This window comes from Varanus komodoensis, unplaced genomic scaffold (assembly GCF_004798865.1).
Source record: "Varanus komodoensis strain SLA01 unplaced genomic scaffold, ASM479886v1 scaffold42, whole genome shotgun sequence".
NCBI classification, from domain to species: domain Eukaryota; kingdom Metazoa; phylum Chordata; class Lepidosauria; order Squamata; family Varanidae; genus Varanus; species Varanus komodoensis.
This window is the reverse complement of record NW_025335972.1, coordinates 7,697,227-7,720,936: the sequence shown is the minus strand read 5'-3', so window position 1 is coordinate 7,720,936 and position 23,710 is coordinate 7,697,227. Positions and strand designations below refer to the sequence as shown.

Genomic DNA, 23,710 nt, shown 5'->3' with positions numbered 1-23,710 from the left:
TTCTTGCTCATCTAGTACCCTTGTCATCCATAAATCTCAGATCTCATTCCCCATTCCCTGTCACCATCCATTCCCCTGGTCCTTGGATCATGACTTCCTGACATCTACCTTGATCCTTTTCTGTTGCACTTAAATGATGGAAAAAACACTATGCTTTCACACCGCCATTCTCTAATTATTTCCCAGATCACCTTTTCCCCCTCAGCTCCTGTTTCTCCATCCTTGTCATAACTGGACTGTAGGAATTACCAGATAATTAGATCAGTGACACCCACAGAATCACAATTTGGAAGGGCTCCCCATGGTCATCTCATCCCACCCCGTCCAGTGCAGGAGATGTGCAATGTGTGATGGATGGTTGCCTGGTTATGCTTTCCCCGAGGTGGCATTCGTCACCACAGCTGCTCTTGCCTTGGCCAAATGCAGGCTGCGTGTCTTGGTGGCCGACAGAAGCTTAACAATTCAGGGCCAAAGGGGCTCTTGCTATGATGTACATTTCAGAGGGTGGGGTGATTGCAGTGTTTGGAAAATCTAGAGGTTTCTCCCAGATTTGCTCTCACTGATGCCTCAGATTTAGTGAATCTCCATTTTTAAGCTTCTTTAAGGAGGGGAGAAAGGAACATTCCATTTCCACTGTGACATTAAAACATGGAAATCTAATAGTTCCCATTGCTATTGATGAATAATGATTGTACTAGGATCCAACTTTGGGGGAATAATAATAGTAATAGTAGTAATAATAATTATCATTATTATTCCAGTGATTGCTCAAAGAGGGAATCAGATATTAAGGACAAGCCAGGACAAGATTCGGCAACTACTACCAATGATGGGTGGATGGATATATTTATTCTGCCCAAAGCTGCCACAGTTTTATACAAAGCCAGTCCTCTCAAATCTTACAAGCAAGTATAATATCTTAGAGCGAACAGAAGCACAGTACAGGTAAAATTCTCTGCTAGAGAAGCACAACATTCCATCAAATGCATCTGCTTGCAAATCTCCAATCTTGCTCAGATGAGTACCACCAATGCAACAGTAGCCCTCTCCCAAGAATGGTACACCTATCCTTTGCCCCACTCTGCCCTGTCTTTTAAACAGATTTAACCAGTGGCTAGGGTAAACATGCATGCAATCAAGTGGCAGAAGAAGAGGCTGTAGGTAGGTTGATTGCACCTCCATTGACTTTTTATGCCTTTCTTCTTCTCCTTTCCTTTTTTGGCATGAAATGCCCATGCTAACCTCCAGCATGTGCTAAGATTTATATCTTATAATTATTACAATGAAAGAAGAATTTCAAAAGCCCCTGGCTAAGCTCTCAACTGCCCCATCTTTGCACATGGTTTCCTGCCAACACCCACATCATATTTTCCTGCCCCTCCTCTCCCTTGCTTGTTGGGGCTTGGCCTTGCTGCATTTAATCAGGCCATGGTAGAAAACACTGCTGCATTTCAGATGTAACTACTTCTGGTTCTGCTTCTTTTGCTTCTGCAATACCTACAACCCTTCATCTCACCATGATGTACCAAATGCTTTTCATGCACACGTGTGGTGTCAAATAATGCTTGCTTTGCACAAAAAAACAATGCATAAAAAGCCTAGCTCACATGCACACAGACAGCCTATATACACTAGCAGTGCAACGTTCCTATGCCAACTCCACATGTGAATCTGTGTATTTGGTATCACAGAAACAGTATTATTGGAACGCACCAGAAGAAATCCAAAATACGACAAAGCCACTAGAAGCATAGTCCTGGCTGAAGGTACCCCATGGGATGTTTTGGATTTTGGGTCTCATCAGCCCCAGCCAGCATGACCAATAATTGGACTCCTATTCACGTCAGTCAGCAGGGCACTGGCTTGGAATGATAGTACCTGAAGTCCAAGAACATCTGGAAAGCCACAAGTTCCTCACCCCAATTCATCAGGTAAGATAGTTAAAACAACAACCTTTCCCTGAAAAAAAATCTGGCAGGAGAAGTAGGAAAAAGGTGCCTTCTGCATTTGGTTATGATATATAAGCTGAAACCATCTCAGTACCTGCTAGAGTTTCCTTGGATCCCTGCAGCCGCTCCCACCTTCTCTCTCAGCACTGTAACCACATGCAGCCACCACAGCTTTAACATGCAATGATTTTCCCTTCCCTCTTGCCTTTTTTGCTTCATTTTCCATGTTACTTTATGATGAGGTTGGAAGAACGGGAAAGCCTGCACAGGATTTTATCTCTGAGCTAGCCAATAGGGGATGATGCTCATAAGAATGTCAGCATTTTTCTTTTGCTGAGTGTATGCCCTTTGCTGGAGAGATCGGCATGGCAATTGTGATCTTCTCCATTCTCCTGAGCCACCTCTGAGACCATCAGCTAGCAGGAATGGCAGGCTTTCATTTTTGTTAAAGCTCCAAGGTCCACCAACAAGAGGAGAGTGGCCCAGGAAGACAGACACAGAGTCAGCTTTAAGGGCCAGTGTCCTTCCAAACACACCTATCCTGACTGATGAAGAGCTGAAAGCTTGAACAGTGTCTAGTGACCACTGAGGTGCCTACTAAAAGAATTGTGCTAAGACAGGTTTTAGCATGCTTCTTTTGGCCAATAGGGCTGCCTCCCTTTTAGTATAATCAAAGCAGCTTCTGTTATAGAGGCAGGCCAGCAGCTAGACTAAAATGGCTGTGTGCAGGTCAAGAAGTTAGGCTGAAATGGTCCTGCACAAACGCTTTCAGTCAGGAGAGCCTTGTGTTGCCCAGTCAGCATAGTGCTCCATTTCCTCATCGAAAACAGGACACACTGAAGGCTGACCAACAATTACCTGGATCTGAGCAGACCACAAGCAGGTAGCTTCACCATCACCTCTTTTACTTTTCACCACAACCTCTAAGCTTGTATACACAAAGATTAAGGTCTGCCTAAGCATAGAAGGGATCTTGGAGCCATGCTGAAGAGTGTTCTGTGGCAATGTCAGCTCAGCGTACAACAGCTGTGGAGAAAGGCAAATTCCACGCCAGGAATAATTAGAGGAGAGACTGAAAATAAAACTGCCAGTATCACATGTGGCTCTATGAAGCATCCATGTTTTGAATAAGATCCATGGTTCCAGTCATCTAATCTCAAAAAAGGATGCTGGAAATGTTGCCTAGAAAAGCAACCCAAATAATCAGGGGGGTGGAGCACCTTCTCTCCAGGCATTTGGGTCTTTCCAAGTTTAGTGACCAGGGGAGGGAACAATAGAGATTTGTAAAATTACACATTCTGTGAAAAAGTGAAAAGAGAGCAGAAGGGCAAAGCAGCAGGGCAAAGCAACCCGTTCCAAACCACACCACGTCTTGGAAGCTCCACAGGTCTCCTGCAATGTCCTCCAGAGCCTCACATCCACTAAAAAGAAAGGCTGAGTCTAGTTCATCAACCATTTGAGATATTTTCCTCTTTCAAACCAGGTTGACATCTTCTTTGGTAACCCAGTTTGAATCATCATGTTTAAGGTTTTCATGCACCCAGGTGCAGAAGTGGCTGTGTAAAAATAAGAAACTTTATACACCACTTGAATAACATTTGATACTCCTGGGCACACAGGGACCCTGTGCAGTGCACAGAGACCCATTCACTCTAGATGAAGAAGCACCTCCCTGAAAATGCTTGTGTGTGTTGGCTTACTTAGGAAGCCCTTGGATAGATGGGAAACACAGGGCGAGTATAAGCTGGAGCAGATCAGAAAATCCACAGTGGAATTCAAATAACCATCAAAATTTATTGATTTGGTGAAACAAAGGGAAATGCAGTACATAAACCTGGCCACTCTTGCTCAGACCAAGAATCATTTTGCATGTTAGCCTGACTTCTAGACAGCACTGGGGCACCTGGATGCCCCAAAGAGGGCCACAAACCGAGTGGTGACGGCTAAACCATTTCCTCTTGTAGACAGAAGCACATTGCCTCAGGCAGAGCTGAGGCAGCATTTGCAAATACGTAGTTGAAATTTGTTGACTCTGAAACTGTAATGATTTAAAATGTAAATGGTCTCCTGGCATCTCTTGACTAAAAGGTACCATTTCATCTCCTGTAACCAAGCCATTTATTTTTGTGGCTTCCCTCAGCACATCATTTCTGGTGGAGGTTATCAGTCTGTGTCCCCCATTGGGAAGAAATTATTGGCTGTGCCCCTCACCATAGCCCATCCTTCCCTCCCTGCCAGGGAAACAGGGCACTAACCTAAGTTTAGCAAATACTTTTATTGTTTCACATCGCATCAGGAAAATTGGCTGGACTTAGTTCCTTATGCCAAGTTTGCTTACAACAACATTGAAAGTGTCCAAACTGGGCAAAGGCACCTTTGTGGCAACTACAGATTTCATCCCAAGAGCCATCCGGTGTGGTTCTCTGTACAACTCTTCGTGCAGATGGTGGGGGACCTCACACGGCAGGGGTGCTGAAACGCTTTCTGCACAATGGTTGAATTCCCTTTTGGCAAGCTTTGGAGGACCACATTCCTGTGGTGGGGGAAGCCAAAGGGAAAAGGAGTGTGGCCAGAAATATCAGCATTCTGTAGTTAAAGCTCTTGCTGTCAGTAACTCAGCCTGGGAGCAGCATTTCAACATTTTGCAATGGGGAATGCCTGCACAAAAGCCAGGAAACCACCAAAGAGGCTCTGGTTTGGTGGAAGGGAGTGGGCCATCCAGGGAAGCCTGAAGGGTCAGCTTGGCACCCCACACAGGCTGGATTTGGTCCCAGGCCTGAGGTTATGCACATCCATTGTACGGTATGTCTATAAAATCCAAGAGAACACACAGAGCATCCCAGAGCATCAAAAGGGGCAGAGAAACATTATGGGCACCACAAATAACAATGTGGCCTGATGTTCGCTGTGAAACAATGTGCTGGCTAGTGGTCAACCATGTACCCTCAGGATAACCTAGCTGTAAGTTAGATCATTTGTACTTAAACCCATAGATATTGCTAGGGCTCTGCATGCATCCAGTATTTTATGTCACCCTCCTGAAAATCCTTCATGAATCTTGTACCAGGATATAATCTGCCTTCTCCATCTCCACTTTCCATTATGGCCATAATTATGGTCATAATTGGCACTGTAATCAGTTCCCATATTTGAAGAGGCCAACTGCAAAACATGATGGACTAGGAAGCATGTAGCCCCAAACTTGCTACCTTATTGAAAGGTGTGCGTTCACATGGGTCCTAAATCTGAGCAACATTAGTTAGGGATCAGGTCAATGCACCTCCAACTCAGCTCTGGCCAGGTCGGTAAACTGCAAGAAAGCCAGCTAAACAAGCAAGGCAGACTTTTAGCAGCAGTAGGCCTGATCAAGTCATATGATATACCCTCGGGCCTAGAAATGCTTCCAGTCAAGTGCTCTCATAAGAGAGAGCCACAAGAAAATTCTGCTACTATGACAGATCCTCCATTCAATTCTCTTTTCCTGCCCCCACTTCCCCTTTGGATGGGTGTAAAATCCTGTTGAAATATTCCATGGCACTCTCATGGCAAGACTTTGGGACACCCACACAGGGTCTCACTCAGCAGGAGGGCCCCAGAGGCCAAAGGGCAGCTCACCATATTTTGAAGTAGGTGAAGTAACACACATTACCCTCTAAACAGCACCCTTTGCCACCATAAAACCATTCAGCCTAAAATTGCCTAACTACACCAATACAAGTATTTCATTAATGTCCAGCAAATATAATAATATTCAGAAAATACCCTATAAGTTTTTGACACCAACATTTGCAAAGGAGACTCTTGGGAAGCAAATTTATCTTGGTTCCAGTTCTAGAACACTGTGGGTCAATATGGCCAGCAGCCCCCAATAGGCCTCTATGCTGCTCTTTTAATCGGCCATCTAATTCCTACACCAAACCAGAAGCTGATCAAAATGCTAATCAGAACACTTTCCTTCTTTCTGTCTATTTTTTCCACAGTCTTTGCTCAACTGATCCCAAAGGCTATGGACACATAACAATACACACAAAGCCAATTAAAATGAATAAATCGGATTGAAATATGATACTGGCATATACAACATCTCTACACTGGGATAACTTAGCTGCTGCCTCCATAAAACCTGCTCAGGCACAAGCACGGTATTCTGAAAAACGTTCAGGATTGGATCTTTCAGCCCAGAACATCCCAAAGCTACATTTTTGGCCTTGACAGTGGGCACCTCTGTAAGAAAAAAGCCAAAATACTGCTTGGCACGTCCTGGAAAGGCACTAGTAACTGCATGTATTATTTCACCTCTCTCTCTCTCTCTCTCTCTCTCTCTCTCTCTCTCTCTCTCTCTCTCAGGGTGGGTGGGGAGTAACACATATCTCTTTGTATTACCAATCAGGAAGAAATTGACAAGTGCCACTAAGGTTTCCCTTGTGTGTGAGAATGACAGAAAACCACGAACCCAGCCATGTTCTACCAAACACCCCTGTTCTGCATGCACGTACGTGGATACCTCCTGCATTATGGAACACACCATTGCTTTTCCAAATGGTAAAAGGCGACATCAATTCACAAGTTTATAGTGTATCACTTGGCACCAAAGAAGGATTGTGTGCCTGCCAGATTCTATACTGAGGTAGAAAGGGAACCTGAAATCAGACTCATCCCACGGCCAACATATGGAAAATATTCTAGCCCTCCTCTCTCCCCATGCTCCTCTTTCAAGTAACTTTTTTTCAAAGAAACCTTTTTCTGGTATGACTGGTGGCTGGGGAGGGGGCATAATCCCAAAATATGGCAAGGATGGCCAAACTAAGAGAACACATTTGTGAAAGGATGAGGTAGGGCTTACTACTATCGGGTCAGAGCGATTAGCAGAGGAGCTGTCTGAACACCAAGACACCTCCTCGGACTGTGAGAATGGGCGCACTATCAGCCTGACTCCACAAGTAGCATCTGGCACATGATTTGAAAGATGTCCATACCAGGATCCCGCATAACGGTGCTCATGAACCTCAGGCCAGCGTGCCTGAATTTCCAATCTAGCCCTCCAGGTTCTTCCAGATAATCCCATCCCCTTTCTCTTCCTCATCAATGCTCCAACCATTTCCCAGTGTTTTCACATTTTCCCCTCTCCGCTCTAAAAATCCCTTCCTAGGGCTTTGTTGCTGTCAGAAGGAACACTTACCTAAAGTATGCTGGGATTTTTTGCCCCACTTAATAGCCTTTGGCCACACTTGACCAACATGGAACCGGACCCTCAGGTTGCAATAGGGTTGACACCTGCACCAGGTAATCTGTGGAACTTACGAAGGCTACAATAGAAAGCTGCACCTGACCTCTCTGCTGAGTTGCAGGGGATCTCAGCATCCCAGACTGCACAGGACAGACACCTGATGTCTCAACATGCCTCTAGGTAGAAGAAGTTCGCACTCTTCTGCCATTCATTGTGGTTCCTGAGTCTGAGCAGGGGGCAGGCTGATGGGGACAGGCTGGATTGCCTCACTCCTGCAGTGCGGCTTCCACAGGGCCAGCCCTGCTACTAGCCAGAGTGAGACAGCCATTGTCTTGCACTCCCTCAGCCTTCTCCAGTCTTTTGGAGGCCAGAGCTATGAATGTCCCATGGCTGCTGCCCTTCTGTTCCATGCAGGATGCTGCCCCACTGCCGGGACACTGAAGCAAGAGCGCTTCCAGACAAGGCGTTACCCTGCCTCATGCACAGAATGTTATGGGGTCCCAAGGTTGTCATCTTCCACTTGCAATCTTCCTGTGCTTTCCCATCACTTCTTTTTCCGTTTTGCTCTCCCTCCAGAAACATACCTAATTAAGGAGGCAAATGCAGAATTGCTGAACAATGTCTTTTGATCAGGAATGCTGGGAGCTCATGACTGGGGCACACCCTGAACTTCAACTGCTAGTTCAGTGGCTTTTATGTACAGAACTGGGTATGTGCGAAGAGAAGTGAGAGAGTTTGCCTCACCCTCAGGCCAGCAGAAGTCCTGGACATGCACTGACTTTCCATAGCAGCTGCACTTTTGAATGGTCAGAGATTAGTGCACAGGACACATGAGGGCAGACGGTAGTTGGACAGTATAGAAAAGATTTAAATACACAAATAAATAACAAATAATAAAAGCAGGATCTTTGCTTTATTAGGTGCACCGCCAGCTTATGATCACACTAAGTGTCCCCCAACCTGTTGACCTCCCATTTATTTCAGTCTGCACTGCCCATCAACCCCAGCCAACAGGGTAAATGATCTGAGATGATGGCAGTTGTTGTTCAAAGCATCTGGAGAGCATGTGGTCGTGGAAGGCTAGGTTAGCTGTATATACTTCTAAGGTAGCCTTCAACAAGCTGCTAAGGCCCTTCAGATGCTGATTTAAAAAGAAAACCAGAAGATCTTCTTAGCCTTGGATTCATCCTAGTCCCAGGCTAGCAGTAGCAACACAATACCCTGGTCCAGAGACCATACCCCAGTTCAGGATTAGCGAGAAGGTTCAAAATAAGCATTTCAACATGTAAGCCCATATTCATGCCTCTGCATGCTTCTCTTTCATTCTCTATAGCATTATTAGCTCCTAGTGTTCACTCTCCCTCCCTTTCACTGCAGAAGCAATGACAGGCTGGAGGTGCCCTCCGAGTGTGACTTACTGCTCAGAGAGCACAGGCAGGCGGGCAAAGAGCAGAGGGTGCTTAATTATACACCAGCTCGGCCCCAAATATAGAGATGCATTGAGCCAAGCAAAGACCTAAGCTGGGCCCTGAGCATTTATAGCACAAGACAAAGCACCCTTGGTCTCTTGTGTCACATGACAAGCTCCTGCTGGCTGGAATTCCTCCTTGCAATCATCTGTGTCATGGGCAAACAAGAGCAATTGATAGGGAACTTAAGGCTCAGCAACCAGGTTCAGGTGACACACAAACCCGTTGTGTATTGCTTAATGAGCCACTTCAGGCATCACATTAAATAAGCAAGCCCTACTCTGAGGTTTGTCATGTTTTGTGGGTTGTTTAACCCTTGTATAACCCTGGATTATCACTGGATATCACCAGAGAGATGGGTGTGAAGTTGGGTGTACTCCGGGAGATGGTGGAGGACAGGAGAACCTGGAGGAATTTTGTCCACGGGGTCACAAAGAGTCAGGCACAACTTTGCAACTGAACAACAGATAACCCATGCTTGCCTGGTTTGCACGACATAACATGAGGACCACACCCTCAAAAGGGCACTTGCACATATTGCAGCCTCATGCAAACCACCCTGGCATGTCCTTTGGCAAACTGTAATAGTGACACATAGACCATGGGTCTGGACTCTGCCTGCCAGCCCCCTAATCTGAGACCTGCAGGATCTAACAGATCGCCCTTGAGATTATTCTGAGATTTCAGTGGGTAAGAAAGCAGTGAATTGCAGCCTCTTGATAATGGGTCAATGGGAGCCGGCAGCTCTGGCCTCCCTTTTGCCTGCCTACAACCTTCTGGCAACTACACTGCATGTGTGGAGCAGTGGTGCCATGGTTACTATTTTTAACAGTAGCTAGGATTAATTTTTTTAAGGAAAATGCCCTTAGAACTTGGAGATCTACTTTCTTTTTTCTTCTTTCTGTCTTATTTCCTTACTGCTTCCTGTTCGTGAAGAGTCACCTCTGGAAATGCTTCTCGAAAAAATTAAGAGGGCCACAAATAAAAGGCTTCTTTGTGGCAACACTCATATATATTTGTTAAAATATGTAAACCAGGCAGAAGTGCTCCCCAGTCGTTTTGGAGCAGCATGGTCAATAATAAAGGATTGCAGGAGCATTCAACAATGAAAGGCACTCTTTCACCAGTACTTGTGCATTTTTAATACTTTTTAATACTTGTGCATTTAAGCATGCATACCTGTCTATAGCAACCCATGAAAAAGCAAGGTTTCCCTGACAAAATACCCGGCTCTGAATCCAATGCTAATTTTCAGGTACCTCCTAACTAAACCAAAACAAAGTTCCATAAAAACAATTTGGTTAAATTTTTATTTGGTGCTATTAAGAGAACAAGAACAAAAGCAGTCCTTGACCCCCACCCCTCCAAAAAAAAAATGCTTGGAAAAAAGCTCGCTGCACAGCTTCATGGCTTGTTAGAAGGGTCAATATTCCATCCCGCAATTTATGCAGCCAGTTTCTGGCAGAATAAGAACTGGATGCTCCTGTCATGGTTCTTTAAGAAAAATATTGTTTGATCCACAAGAGTTGAGTGTGGATCTACAGGGCACATAAACATCATACTTCTTAAAGATGCCTTTTTGGAGGGGGTTTTTTGCAAGTTAATTACCTGCTCAGACTTTTGCAGTAGTGAAATGCATGGTGAATACAGCAAGAAAATGATGGCAAACATATAGATGTACCAACTTCTGGTCATTGTTTATAAGCCAAGTGGCCTAAAAGAGACGTTGGAACTACTCTGAGGCTCACAGGAGAAAGACTGAGAGGTCTGCTAAATATGTAAATGTTGACTGCATAAGCAACCAAAACAGTTGTTTGGAAAGCCAAGTCTGATAATGTTGCTGAAGCAGCACACGATCTGCATCTCTCTGATTGTGCATGACCCAAGAACTGCACCTGTTACAAGGTATCCTGAAATACACCCCTTGGATTGCATGCTGCAACTGGTCGGATGACTAAATGTTTGAGGCTGAGTCCAGATGTTAATACAGAAGCATTGCCTTCCACAGTACACCTTGTTTCCCATCTCACTAGGTTTCAGTTTATTCCCAAACTTCTCTTATGATTTCCATAAGGAATTTTATCCTCAACCCACCTCCCAGCTCTTACCTCCAAAGCGGTTAGCATCATTTTTTTTTTTTTTTACCCTGTGGCCCTCACTTAAGTCATCAAAGGCATACTAATGCACATTCTCATTTGTTCGAACAGCAGCTCCTTTTCACACATACAGGCAGGAGCATCAATCTCCTGTGATTCCGTGTTGAATTTTGCACCCATCTGGCATAGAACTTTCATGCCTAGACTTTACTTTGCTTTTCTGACAAACTTTTCTAGCCCTCATGGCTATGGACATGCTGCCTGAGTGTGTATCTGTCCGTAAGTGCCCAGGGCTGCATCCATTTGTCCTTTCTGCTTAATCTGCCTGGCTGCCGCCATCTCATCAGTAATTCACCTTACCAAGTCATATCATTCAACTATTTCTTCTCTCTCTCTCTCTCTCTCTCTCTCTCTATGCATACATGTGGCAGGGAGGAACAGATGCTAAGAGTGCAAATATCAATTTGAAAGACAGTTGTGCAAATTAAACATGTTTATGCAAAAATTGGCCCAATCACCCAACTTTGATTTCATGAGTTTGAAGGGCAGCACTTAGAGCTGACACCTCCAAATTCATTCCTGCCTCACACCTGTCCTGGGCAAGATGAAAGTTAGTGTACTGAATTACTTTTCCTCTGGAAGGTAACTTTTGGAATTCCTTGATTTGACTATTTTTGACTCTGGTTGGGGTTTGCATTGTTATGAACAACTGGATTTACTTATGTTCCCTAGAAGACACTTGAAACTTCTCCTTTCAGCTAAGTAGAAAGCATTGGTAAGTCAGGTTTTATTTGTCTGTCAATACAGCCTGCCATGTACATTCGCTGTGAAACCCATTGCAAATATATTGGAATAGTGCTCAAGTTACTGCTTACAGAATTTGCTTTCCAGAAGAGTGAAGGCAGGTATTTGCATTCTGATTTTAGTCACATATTTTAACATACAAGCAGGATCCCCTCAGTTAAGCACATTTCTGACTCTCTGATTGCAGAGGGAAAGAGATTGGCCCTTTCTTAAAGCTCTCCCATAAAAGCCAGGGAGACTTAAAAGCACTCGGTTTGGGATGAATTATTCCAACTCCCTCTCTTTCTCACTGATTTCATAACACTGAATACTGATATATGGCATGATTTTTTAAAGGCATTCTTCATAGTTACCTTTTCAAACAGAGATCATTTATTGAAATTCCAGTTTTGTTAACAAAGCCTCAGATGGCTTTGGAAGTGGTATTCTTTCAATTGTATAATTAAACTATGTGTGTATAATTGCATGATAATTAGCTAGCATGCTGGCTTCTGAACCACCTTTGTTGCAGTGACTGGTAGTTGCCTGTGAATCAGAAAGCAGAATGTAATAAAGTCACTGGTATGTGGAAACCTCAGTAGTGACCCCACACTCTTGTACTGCTGGCCTGGGGCTGCACAACCAGCCTCCATTTCCCGAGGGCTCCCCCTCACACACATTAGGCTAAAAGCTCTGCAGGCCCTGTGCCTCTCCACACTGCACAGAGGGAAGTCTCCTGCCTTTCCCGTGCCTACAGCTTGCAGCAGAGAACAGAACTGATACAAAGCTACAAAGTCAAGACAGACTCAGAGTGAGAAATGGGGCTGATCAGTTGTTGTGAGCTTCATTCAGTGTGTCAGTTGGCTGAATCTGCTATCCAGCATCCTCCTCCAAGTACTTTAGGAAGAAGATTTGCCAATTGTCTATCCTTAAAAGAGTGGATTTGTTCAAACTAGTTTCCCCCACCTCCACACGGCGTCTCTCTGTGACCAGCTAAGCTCAGCACAGCTCAGGCCCACGAGTTCCGAATTAGTGGGTTGAAAAATATTTAAAAGAAGAACCGTGGGTTTATTTTTCAGGTTTACATTTACAATTAGGGTTGGGAATAATTTGGTAGGCTACAATGGCTGTTTCCATTATCTAAAAGCAGGGGTGAAAAAAAAATCTAAACAATATTAGTCCAATGACAGAAGTCAGGGACTCTTCGAACCAACACAGTTGCCCTCAGATTTTGCTGGCCGTGTACGTTCAACCCTCACACCAACATCATGGATAGCAGCCCCGAAGAGACTGCCTAGAATCATCCAAATCTTCCCAGGACCTTACACAAATCAACAGCTCTTCACTCTGGACTTTGCACAACAGTTGCCCTCTCAAACAATACTGGTACATGCGTGCCAAAGACATTATTTCTCTGAGGACATTGCTGTTCTCCCTCAAGCAGTGTTGCGATCCTCTGTCTGCTCTAAAGAAATGTGAGTGTTTTGACTCTTTGAATCCTTTATCCAGGAACCCTCCAACCCATGCTATGGACCACGACTGAAGTATTTCATTTGTTACAGCTTTCCAATATTTCAACCATCTAGTTCTAGTTAGTTTCATGCAGACTATCTGCTTGCCTTCTCCCCTAAAATTATGAAATTGATTTTTTTCTTTTAACAATCACAAAATGAATGAATACAATGAAGACAAACTGTGCAAGAGTGCACTATGCTCTTGCCAACCTCCCATCCATTTCCATAATGCTGGTGCAAAGGAAAATCCTTGTGGATTGGGCCCTTAGCCTTTTTGTCATCTCTGTGTATCTCCAAGTCAGATATTCATATTACTGCAATTTCTTTGAAGCAGCAAAACTTTGTTTTTGTTTTGAGTGGGGAATCTATAATTGCAACCAGAAGACACTTGACAACTGAGAATAATTCACATAAGACAAAAAGGAACGGGTGAAAAATCAAGTATGTTAAAGGTAGAAACAAAACAAAACAAAATCCACTATAATGTGAAAAAAATCACATAGAGAAAAATGAAGGAAACTCATCTGAGCATATTAAATGCTAAAAAGTGAGAAATAATTACATGTAGCCATATAGTATATAATTTATAAGCAAACTATACAAATTATAAAAATATATTAAACATTTAACTATTTTATCAATAGATATGCAGACATTTCAGTTGTACATGTATATATAAATATTGATTCTCCCCCTCTGCATGCACGTGTGTGCACACACATACATACACACAATGAACTTTATTCACACTCTCAAAATAATGTTAGACAGGTAACATTTGTCTTAAGTAATGGCATTTCCTCTGCCATGAAGCGCAGATAATACTTTCCCCTGTCATGAATCAGTCCCTACAATTCACAACTTTGATTTATTTAGAAAATAAATGCAAAATTGACTACCTTTGCTTACCAGAGCCAAAAGAGTCCTCTTTCCCAAGCTGACTTCACCACCACACTGTTTTGGTTCAAAAACAAAGACTAGGTTTGCTGGAAGCTGTTTCTACCCAGAAGCTGCTACGCAAAAAGTCGCTGGTATTCTCCAAACTGCTGGTTGCTAAAATATTGCCAAGTGGCAGGGATAGGAATGAGGGGAGGCTGGTTTTCCACTGTGTTAAATGTCCCAGTCTCTGAAACCTCCTTCGAGGTGTCTTGTGTGCAGCAAGCAAAAACAGAGTTCTAATGCAATTCAATTCTGGAATTGCATAGGAAAACACATTCAGTGAATAGTTTTATGGGAATTGAACTAGCTTCAGACTAATATTTACAACATAATTTTCACACTAGAACAACTGATTTCCTTCATATGAAACCCCACTTCGGTGTCTAATTCCAAACCTTTGTTGATTCCAACCAAATTATTAAGCATACTTGCTAGAGGTACAATTGTAGGTATGTGCAGTCTCTCTTTCCTCTTCCCCAACTAAAGGGGGAACGCCCCTCTGTTTACTGTTTCATGTGTCCATTATTTAATATGTGCAAAATTAAAGTTAATCATTTGCTGAGAATCAGGGCTAATTTCTTAAAACATAATACAACCAGATGGCAAAAGCAAAAATAAAAAATATCTACTGATTTGTTTGAAAACCCTTCAAAAAGTTCCTGTAAGAGCAGAAAGTATTCCAAACAACTTCCTGTTGCAAAATGGCATATAACTTCATATCAGACAAAATAACATTTTATTGTTATTATTTGCATTACAATTACCATTAACTAATAAGAGTTCATAAGCATTTGGCTTACCAAGTAATTTGCTCTTTGAATATGGTTATTGTCTTTCTCTTGTTCCTACCGCACAACCCCCATTATCAGCTCTGTGTAGAAGACACAGATATGAAGGATATGTTATCCTGCAGATATGAAGGCAATAACCATGTAAAGGGACCAAAGAGCCAGGATAACAAACCTGTTAGCTTCTCATAGCAAAAGAACTGAGAACAACCCTGCCCAATCACTTAGTGGATTAGTTGCATGAACTACCCAGCCCTGTGATGAAGGTGGCTCGACTGGTATGGTGTGTGGGGTTCCAAATGTTCGGTACTAAGGAAGGACTGGAAGCGTGGGCAGGGAGCATGTTTGTGAAGCCCTCTACGAGGGGAATCTTAATATGGAGTGTGGAAGCTTAAGAGGCAAAATGGCAGGAGGGCTCTTGGGGAGGGAGGCTGGCATCATTCACAGCCGAGGCCCCTGCTAGCATGTGTCTGCATTGTGATCAACAAGAGGACTCGGATTAAGAGGTGCTGGAGCAGGAACTTGTGGGAGAGGATGGACTGAGAGGTTTTACAATTGTCTGATTTTATTTTAAGGCTGTTGCAGTGGTGCTTGTCAGTGTGGTTGTTGTCATGCATGACCAGTTGCACCCACTTAGAGTCCCTGAGGATGAGAGGAATTCAAATCCAAATGAACGATAACAAATCAGTGAATAATGTGGAATGGCTCAGCCCACCCTTTCGGTGAAATCAGATGGGCAAGTGGAGAGTCAAAACCAGCTTGGTGCCTGAGAATACAGAATGAGAATAAAGGACTTGCTCTTCCAGATTCTTTCACATTTATTGTTCATGTAAAATGATTTATTATTTATTTTACTTACAATATTTATGTTCCATCTTTCAGCCTGACAACAATCCTCCAAGACAGTTTATGGTAAAAGAAAATCAACCCACCAGGAACTCATAATCCTCATCCTCAGTGGTGGCCAGAAAAGATATTGTGCTCTAACTACTGCTCTTTAATGGTTCTTTAATGGTTTACCACAGAGGAAAATCTCCACCCTTCATCTGCACCCACAATTCCATCTTAGACTTGGAGCACCTCCTTTTACACAACCACACAGGTTGTGGCTCTGGCTCTTCCCAACATAGTCTCTGTTCACTCCTGAGACTTCTGACATCAATGAAAGCCACTTTCAATAAACTTCCAATCGTGCCACACCATTTCTGTGTATGAGGCTGTGTTCTTGTGCTTGTAGTACTGAGAGGTTGCAAGAGGCATGGGCAATAATCTCTGTGTGCGGCCGTGGTGGTAGCAGTGGTCACAATGGCTCTCTGGAAACTGCTTGTCCTGTGCAACTTCTACCAGTCAAAGTGACCTGCCTCCAGGACTTTGAACTGGATCCTGCTAGTGCTGGCCCATTTTAGGCCACGTGCACTCAGTGGCTATCAGCTGCTGAGCCCGAGCCCGATAACATCACACGCTTTTCTTTTCCCTGGGGCCTGTGCATCACAGACCACCAACTGCCCAGCTGAACTTCCTATGGAAAGCTTAAATACTGCCACAGCACCACCTCCTTTTGAAACGACAGCTTTACTTTTTCTTCTTGGGATTTTCTCTTTAAGTCTGATTCTGTTTCAAAACGTCCTTTTTGCTACACGCTTATTCCAATTCATTCAGGCTATGGAAACACTCTTGAACTTTGCTCCATTCAAACGCACTAATTCCTGCCAAAGGGGGAGGGGGTGAAGGGGGGGAATGTCACATTTTGCTTGTGTGATTTTAGGCGCCTTGCTGAGACGGCTCCTGCCAAAATTAATTGAGGGTCCATGGAAATGAGCATAGGGAAGCTAGAGAAAGTCTCAGTGTTTCTGGTAGCAGGCAAACAGTTTCTTCTCGTTGAAGTCAGCTCCCATACAGACATTCAAGGCAGAGCTGAATTCAGATGTTCCAGCTCAAAAATGAAAATCCTTGGCTTTAGAGAAACATATCCACTGACTCAGGTCTGCCATTTCTCAGCACTCACCATAAAATTTACTCACTTCCAAGTCAAACTCTGTTATGAGCACACATGTGTCATTCCAGCTGAAATTCTGTACACACCTAGGCTTAAGCCCTGTAAAAGCTTCATGGGGCTTGGTTCCAGCTCCATGTTGTAGCACCGAATCGCAACACTTTGCACATTTGCTAGAAAATCTGGGCTGCAGCTGCTGACACGATCCCGCAGGTCCACTCTAGAGAGACCGATGCTTGGCCACGGTACTGAGACCTACCTCGCACAACCCATCCTCATACAGTATCCACTCGCACTCCTGAGCCCCAGTGGGACTCACTTCCAAATAAGCAAGCATTGGATCAGGCTGATGCAACCAACCTGTAGGGAAAACACGATCCAGATGCAGAATCAAGACCTAAAAACCACCAACCCAACTGGCCTGCCTAAACAATTCTGCTACTGTTACATGGGCAAGCAGCAGCAAGCAAAACACATAAGTGCAATAGCAGCCTGGCACCTCATCCCTTAGCACATCCAGGGCCAAACCAGGCAATCGATGGGAGAGGCAGCAACAGCTTCCTTTGGGTTGGGCAGGGGCAATTTCAACTGAAAAAGCAGCTGCTGGGGGCCACTGGTTTTGAGTGAAGGAGTGGTGGCTGAGGAGGGGAGCTACTTCATTTTTTCCCTCCCAGCCACTTTTCCATTCAAAAGCACCTTCCCCGCCCTGCTTTCAATGAGCCAGAGAAGAGGGACAAGGACCCCGTTGCTCCCCATGTGGGACAAGGATGCCATAGGCAGGTTGGGCACATCTAAGTGGGAAATGGCACAGCAAAAAGCTTTAAGCAGCTTCTCCCACTGCTGCTCTTCCACTTGCACCAGTAGCATCTGGAGGTCCTTTTCAGTTAAGAAATGATCACTGGAATAACCCTTCTTCACAAGTCTCCTGCAAACAGCCGGTTTGGCCCTTACAGGGCTGCAAGTCCCAGAGATGCTAAGACAACCTGCTTTCCACTCCAGTATACTTAGGGTCACAACAGCTAGGTCATCTCCACGCAAATAGAGCAGACATGTAAAGATAAGATTAATGCCAATGCAGCACTACCACTGAATCACCCTTTCCTACATTTCACTCACAGAATACAATCAGGCATGTGGCAACCCCATCATTTCAGTGTCACAGAAGCATTTGCAAATGGATGATACACAAGCCACTCTCTGCCACCCAGTCTCTCCAGCTCTTTCTAAGGGTGGCTGACCATTAAAAACCCATTAAATAAAAGATGTTACAACCACACCCTGGATGACCTTTTAGACCAACAGAAGCCAGCCAGATTTCCTTCTATTACCTATTTAGCTATTTAATAATTTAATTATTTACAGGTATGTGTATTCCACTCCATATCTAGGCAGATGCTGGCATTCAGGGCAGTTGCCCAAACCCCTTCCTAAATGAATTTGGAACACAGAAAGGGAACTTCAGGGAGAGTTGCTGCCGCTTTTCTTTGTTTGGCCTGATCTTAAGAGATGATTACAGGACACTCATTCATAATATAAGTGATTAGTCTGACTGACATCTATTTTCTTTCCTGACATTCTACTAAACCGAAGGACTGTTTGCTCAGGGTTATAGGCTGGATTTCATATAAGCAGTTATTCCAAAAATAGAAATCCCTCTAAACTTCAAGTCTGCTGTCTTTTTGCATTTACTGACACCAATCAAAATGAGTCAGCATCTACCATTTTTGCACCAACTGGTGTGGAGCTTCAAACAAGCCCTTCTGCAATTCACACATCGTAGGCCAGTTGTACTGTGTTTTGCTGGCTTCCTACCACCAAAGTCAATAGCAGATGTGGCAATGCATTTGCTAGCAGCTAGGCCTGTGCTACTTAACTAGTGATCCACTTCCATCAGTGAACAGCAATTAATAAATCACGATGTTGAACAACAATGGTGACAAAGATTTGTCAAGCTGATACATGCAAAAGTTCTGTTCTCCATCAGCACCTAAGGGATTGACTGCAATGTCCATGCAATTGCTGTAGATTAATATTTGTTGCGGGCATATGAACTCACTTTGTCCACAAGTCACCTTAGAAAGCTTATGAAGGTTGCTAAGCTTCCTGGGAGCAAAGTGGCCTATCTGTTTCCTTGCCCAAGTTCATTCTTCTACACTGCACAAGACTTCTGCACAAATCTGCCAGTCCTGTTCCACCAGGAGGGTTAGAGGTGCTGTACTGTATTTTCCTTGTCCTTCATAGGGATACTACCCTACTCCCAGCCTGTCTGGCTCCCGTATAGCCTTCTAATCCACTGTCTAAAAGAGACACTGCTCATAATGGGGAAGGCTGTGACATGACCACAGCCTCACACCTGCAGTCCTGCTTCATCAGGCAAAGCTAGACTGTGTAGTGTGGGGGCTTTTATGTCTCCAAAATGGAGACCTCCGTGCAGGAAATGGGCCTGTCAGACACCACTCCTCTAGGATGGCTTCCAGTACAAGGCATCCCTATTCCACAGGAATAGAAACAAATAGGTTCAGTAGGACAATAAACGAATGCCCAGTAGGACAATAAACGAATGCCACCTAAATTGCAGTCATCTTGTCTCTTTCCATTTGTCTCTTTTTCAGTATGATAACAAAGGACTAAAGAGTACAGTTACCCTGGACACTTGCAGGAGTCCATTCTTGCAGGGCTGTCACAGAGCTAGACATCTTAGCCTTCCCCCTCCAAGCGTGGAATAACTCCCCTCATTTCCAGCTAGCAATAGCAATAGCCAAGCTGATGGGGGATGATAAAAGTTGTAGTCTAAGACATCTGGAGGCCATCGGGATGAAGAAGGCTGATGGCCTATGCCTTCCTCTGGAAGAATATAGTGGGGAGGGAGAAGTCCTTCAACTGAGTGCCTTCCTCCTGTAAGAATATAGATAGGTTTTTGTGACAGAGAGAGAGAGAGAGAGAGAGAGAGAGAGAGAGAGAGAGAGAGAGAGATTGCACTTGACAAAACTTAAGTAAAACTTAAGTAAATTTGCTTAACTCTACCCCTAACTTTTTGATGCCACAAAATCCAGTGCTCTGTGCGCTCTCTCTCTCTCTCTCTCTCTCTCTCTCTCTCTCTCTCTCACACACACACACACACACACACAAGCATGTGCCAACACACACATACATGCACACACACCACTGTCTCTGGTGCAAAGCTGGCCCAGCCTACACTATCTATCAGAGATCATACATTAAAGTTCAGAGGAAGTTTGTTCTTCCAAGCAGAGTGAAAGGAAGATGTTATTCAGCTGTTCCTCTAGTCAAAGACTCTTCCTTTCCAGGAGGCAGACAGTACTTTGGTGGTATCTCCACCAAAAATCCTGTCTGCTTGACCAGAATGAGGGGAAAAAAACATTTAGGCAGAAGGGAAAAGAAAAGAGATGCAACAAAACGATATTTTAAACAAGACATTATAAGAAAGTTGCAAGACTGTTTTGCGGAAGCAGAGTCTAAAAAGAGCTCCAAACAGCTGCTTTTTCAGTCATCATATCCCCCTGAGCCCCCTCCACCTCCAAAAGAAAGGTTTTAAACACCTTTTGCAATAAAATAAAACTTATTTCTGCGAATCAGCAGAAGCTGGGCACTGGCCAAAAAGAGGACTAAGAAAAACTTCTTGTTTGTGTAAGAAAAGGAAAACACTCTGCGCACCTTTGGGCACCATCTGCCGGGAGGCTCTCCTGCGCCAGCGTTCGCCGCGCCTGGCTCCACCGCTCATTGCAATGGGCGCAGGAGAACTTCCCAGCAGATTGTGCTTTCTTCGATGTAATTAACCCCTTCCTTAGCCTGAGAGATATGTCAAATCTTGGCACTGCCTCCTCCCCCAAAACCACACACACACACACACACACACACGGACACACACTTCCTTCGCCTTAAAAGTGCTAGCGCTGCCTAAGAATCTTTCTTCCCCAACTTCAATTTACAGCGCGACTCGGGGTGTTTCGCTGCCCCACCCCAACCCGCGGCTTCCGTTTTAAAGGAATTCTTGCTTTTCCCTCCACGCAGAGCGCAGTTTGAAACAACATCTTGGAATTGCTTCCAAGGACGGTTCTGGATTTTATCTCCTCGCCGCTTCATAGGGCCTCTTGCACTGAGTTTCGCTTTTTTTCTTTCTTTTTTGTTGTTTTTGTTTTTGTTCTTGGCAGAGAAGGTGGCCAGAAAGACGTGCTTTCCCGTGGTTGGGCGGTGGCGGGTGGATCAGCTTCAAAACAGATCCCCAGCTATCTAAATTGGCCCACCACTCCGTCAAATACAAAAAGGATGCCGGTTTAAGAGTTCTGTCAGTTTCGGTGGTAATAATCTCATCTTCACGTTGTTTCACTCACTGGTCGTGGGTAATTAAGATGGCCAAGGAACTGCGCAGTATATGAAAGGTGGACCGACCTGGAAGAGTGTTTACACTATCGTGTAAATACACGCAACACGCTCAAGGCGCCTTAACCTACGGAACTGCTCGTTCTGTGCTCGCATTCGTCCCCAGGTGCCCCGGCGCTCCACTCCGCTGTGTTCCCTTTTCCCCTGTTCCCTGGACTATCCAAGCACAGATGTGTAAGCTCTTCCGGGCAGAGGCCTCTGGTTGTCCTTATGTCCCTCCTACAATGTAGTGTGTGCACTCTGTGCACACACTAAAATGATGATGATGGTGGTGATGACGACGACCACGACGATGTGCCGGAGGTAGTGCTAATTACGATTACAGCCCTCAGGTATTCATTGGGAGCCTGCAAAGCGTCTTTGAAAACTTTCCTAGAAGCCGCTTCTGGGATCTTGCGGCTCCCATGGAAAAAGACGGCTCGGGAGTGCCATTCTGCCGCTCGCGGCCCTCCAGCCCCGGCCAGATGAAGATGATGCCTTTGCGCCAAACGCGCGGAAGTGGCGCGCTTTTCAAGCCGGCTTTATCCCGGGAGGGCGAGGCAAAGGCCAAGAGAGGCACCGCGGACCTTCGACCTGACCCTCCTGCGCTCCGCGCCGCGCCTAAGCGCGCCGGGGGACTCGCTCCCTGCCTCCTGCCGCTTCCCGCTGCTGTCACTGGGGAGCCCGGGCCTGGGGAGCCCGGGCGCCGACCCCCCTCCGACGCAGAGCCCGCGCTTTGTTTCAGAGCAGCGCCCGATCTGGCAATGGCAGCCGAGCGGGCCCTTCGACCCGCCCGCGCCCCTCGCCCATGTTCGTGATTTATTTTTATTACCGCTACTACTCATAATTAAGACCCTGCTCGCACCTAGGGCCCCCCGCCCCGCACGAGGCTCTAATTTTGTCTGTTACGTCGCAAAGGCAAAGCCCCTGGCGGAGGCGGAGGCGGAGGAGGCGTCGCGGCGGCCCTGGTAGGCCGAGCACAAAGGCGGGATTGTCCGCCGCTGCTTCGCAGGGAAAGTATTAATCAGAGAGGAAATTATTGATTTCCACGGCACGTACCATGACGGTGGAGAGAATTTGGCCAAACATCAGAATCCCATCTATTTTTTTCCTCAGACAAAAAGAAAAAGGGGGAAAGGGGGGAAAAAGCAAAGCGAAAAGCACCACGAGCGGGAGGATAGAGCGATCCTCTCTCCACAAACCCTTCGACTTCTTGCTGCTGCTGCTGCTGCTGCTGCTGCTGCTGTTGCTGCAGTTGAGCGGGAGGAGGAGGAGGAGGAGGCACGACGTGTAGCTCTTCGAAGGCCCGAAGCGGGTGGGCGAGTCCGGCGCGGCGCAGGCCGGGGCCAACTCGAGCAAAGCGGCACCCCCAAAGACCCGAGAATTCGCCCAGCGCGGCTGGGAAGGAAGGAAGGAAGGAGCCGCCGCTGGGCTCACGGCTCTTCCCTCCCCGCTTGGACCGCGTTTTACTCGAGCGGCAGCTTGACTTGGAAGGAGATTGGCCTCCAAAGACTGGAGAAATGCCACCTTCTGTGCCGCCCGATTTGCAACACTTCCAAGCTAGAGCGGTGCACTTTAGTGGAGGGGAGGGTGCCTGCGAGAGAGAGATGGCGCGCGAGGGGGGGGGGAGCGAGGGAGTGAAGCAAGCGCCCAGAGAAAGAGCCCCTTCTCCCCCCGACCTGCGAGTGAAGCCGCACTGTGAGTTTGGGGGCTCCCGAGGGCTTTTCGTTCCCTCGGCGAGCTATGCAGCTTTCATTCGCTCTCGCTCTCCCTGCCTCTTTTCTCTCCCACCAGTTTTGCTCTCGACCGACCCGCAGCTTCAGTACGCCGTTTCTGGGTGCTGGGATAAAGTAGCGGCCTCCTGAAAAGAAAGCGAGGGGAGGAAGGCGCCGCGCTCTGGAGTGACTTTGCTAATCCTGTCACTGCCGCCTCCGGCGAAGTTCACCCGAGGCAGCTCCCCGTGCAAAAGAGGAAAGGCGGGCGGGGGGGGGGGGAGAAAAATTGGGGGGGGGGGGCCGCCAGGGGGGGGGGGGGGGGGGGGGGGGAAGGGGAGGGGAGCGAGCGGGAGGCCGGCAGCCATGCGGCCAGAAGAGAAGGCGCAGGGCCTACGTCAGGTCGGGCGGGCAGACCGGGGGCCTCGGAAGCGCGCGGAGAAGCCCTCGCCCGTCGTCGGCAGACTTCGCCGTCTGCAATGCCGCTGCGGCGGGGGGAGGGCAGGCCCGAGATTTTCCTGGTAGCCGCGAACTCTGGCGGCGGGGGTGGGGGGTGGGGGGCTTTCATCGTGCTGCCGCCTGTCAAAAAGTTTGAGACGAACCGGGACGGCTCCCGAGAAAGCGGACCGAGCCCGCCCACGTCCTTGGACTCGCCCGTCGCGAGGAGGCCGTGTTAGCGCCTTCCCCCTCCGCGAAGGAGGAAACGGGGCCGGGCAGGGAGGCTTCTGGGACCCCTACAGTGCAAGGTGTTGCTCTGCTTGTGCGCTTAATGCCACGCGCCCCTTCAGTCTTGCGAGCTGCCCCTCTTTGGGGAGAGAGAGGCTGGATGTCCTCCTCGCAGACAATGAGGAGCAATGCTC

The 23,710-nt window shown here is 46.2% G+C and overlaps 1 protein-coding gene across 1 annotated transcript in view; it reads right to left on the bottom strand.

Moving 5' to 3' along the window:
* The window catches only part of NFIX (nuclear factor I X), a 266,099-nt gene extending 243,495 nt beyond the window's left edge, over window positions 1-22,604 (bottom strand). Inside the window, exon 1 of the mRNA XM_044443404.1 lies at window positions 22,198-22,604. The gene's annotated coding sequence lies outside the window, so the exon portion shown is untranslated. The remainder of the gene's footprint in view (window positions 1-22,197) is intronic.
* Window positions 22,605-23,710: the final 1,106 nt, after the last annotated feature.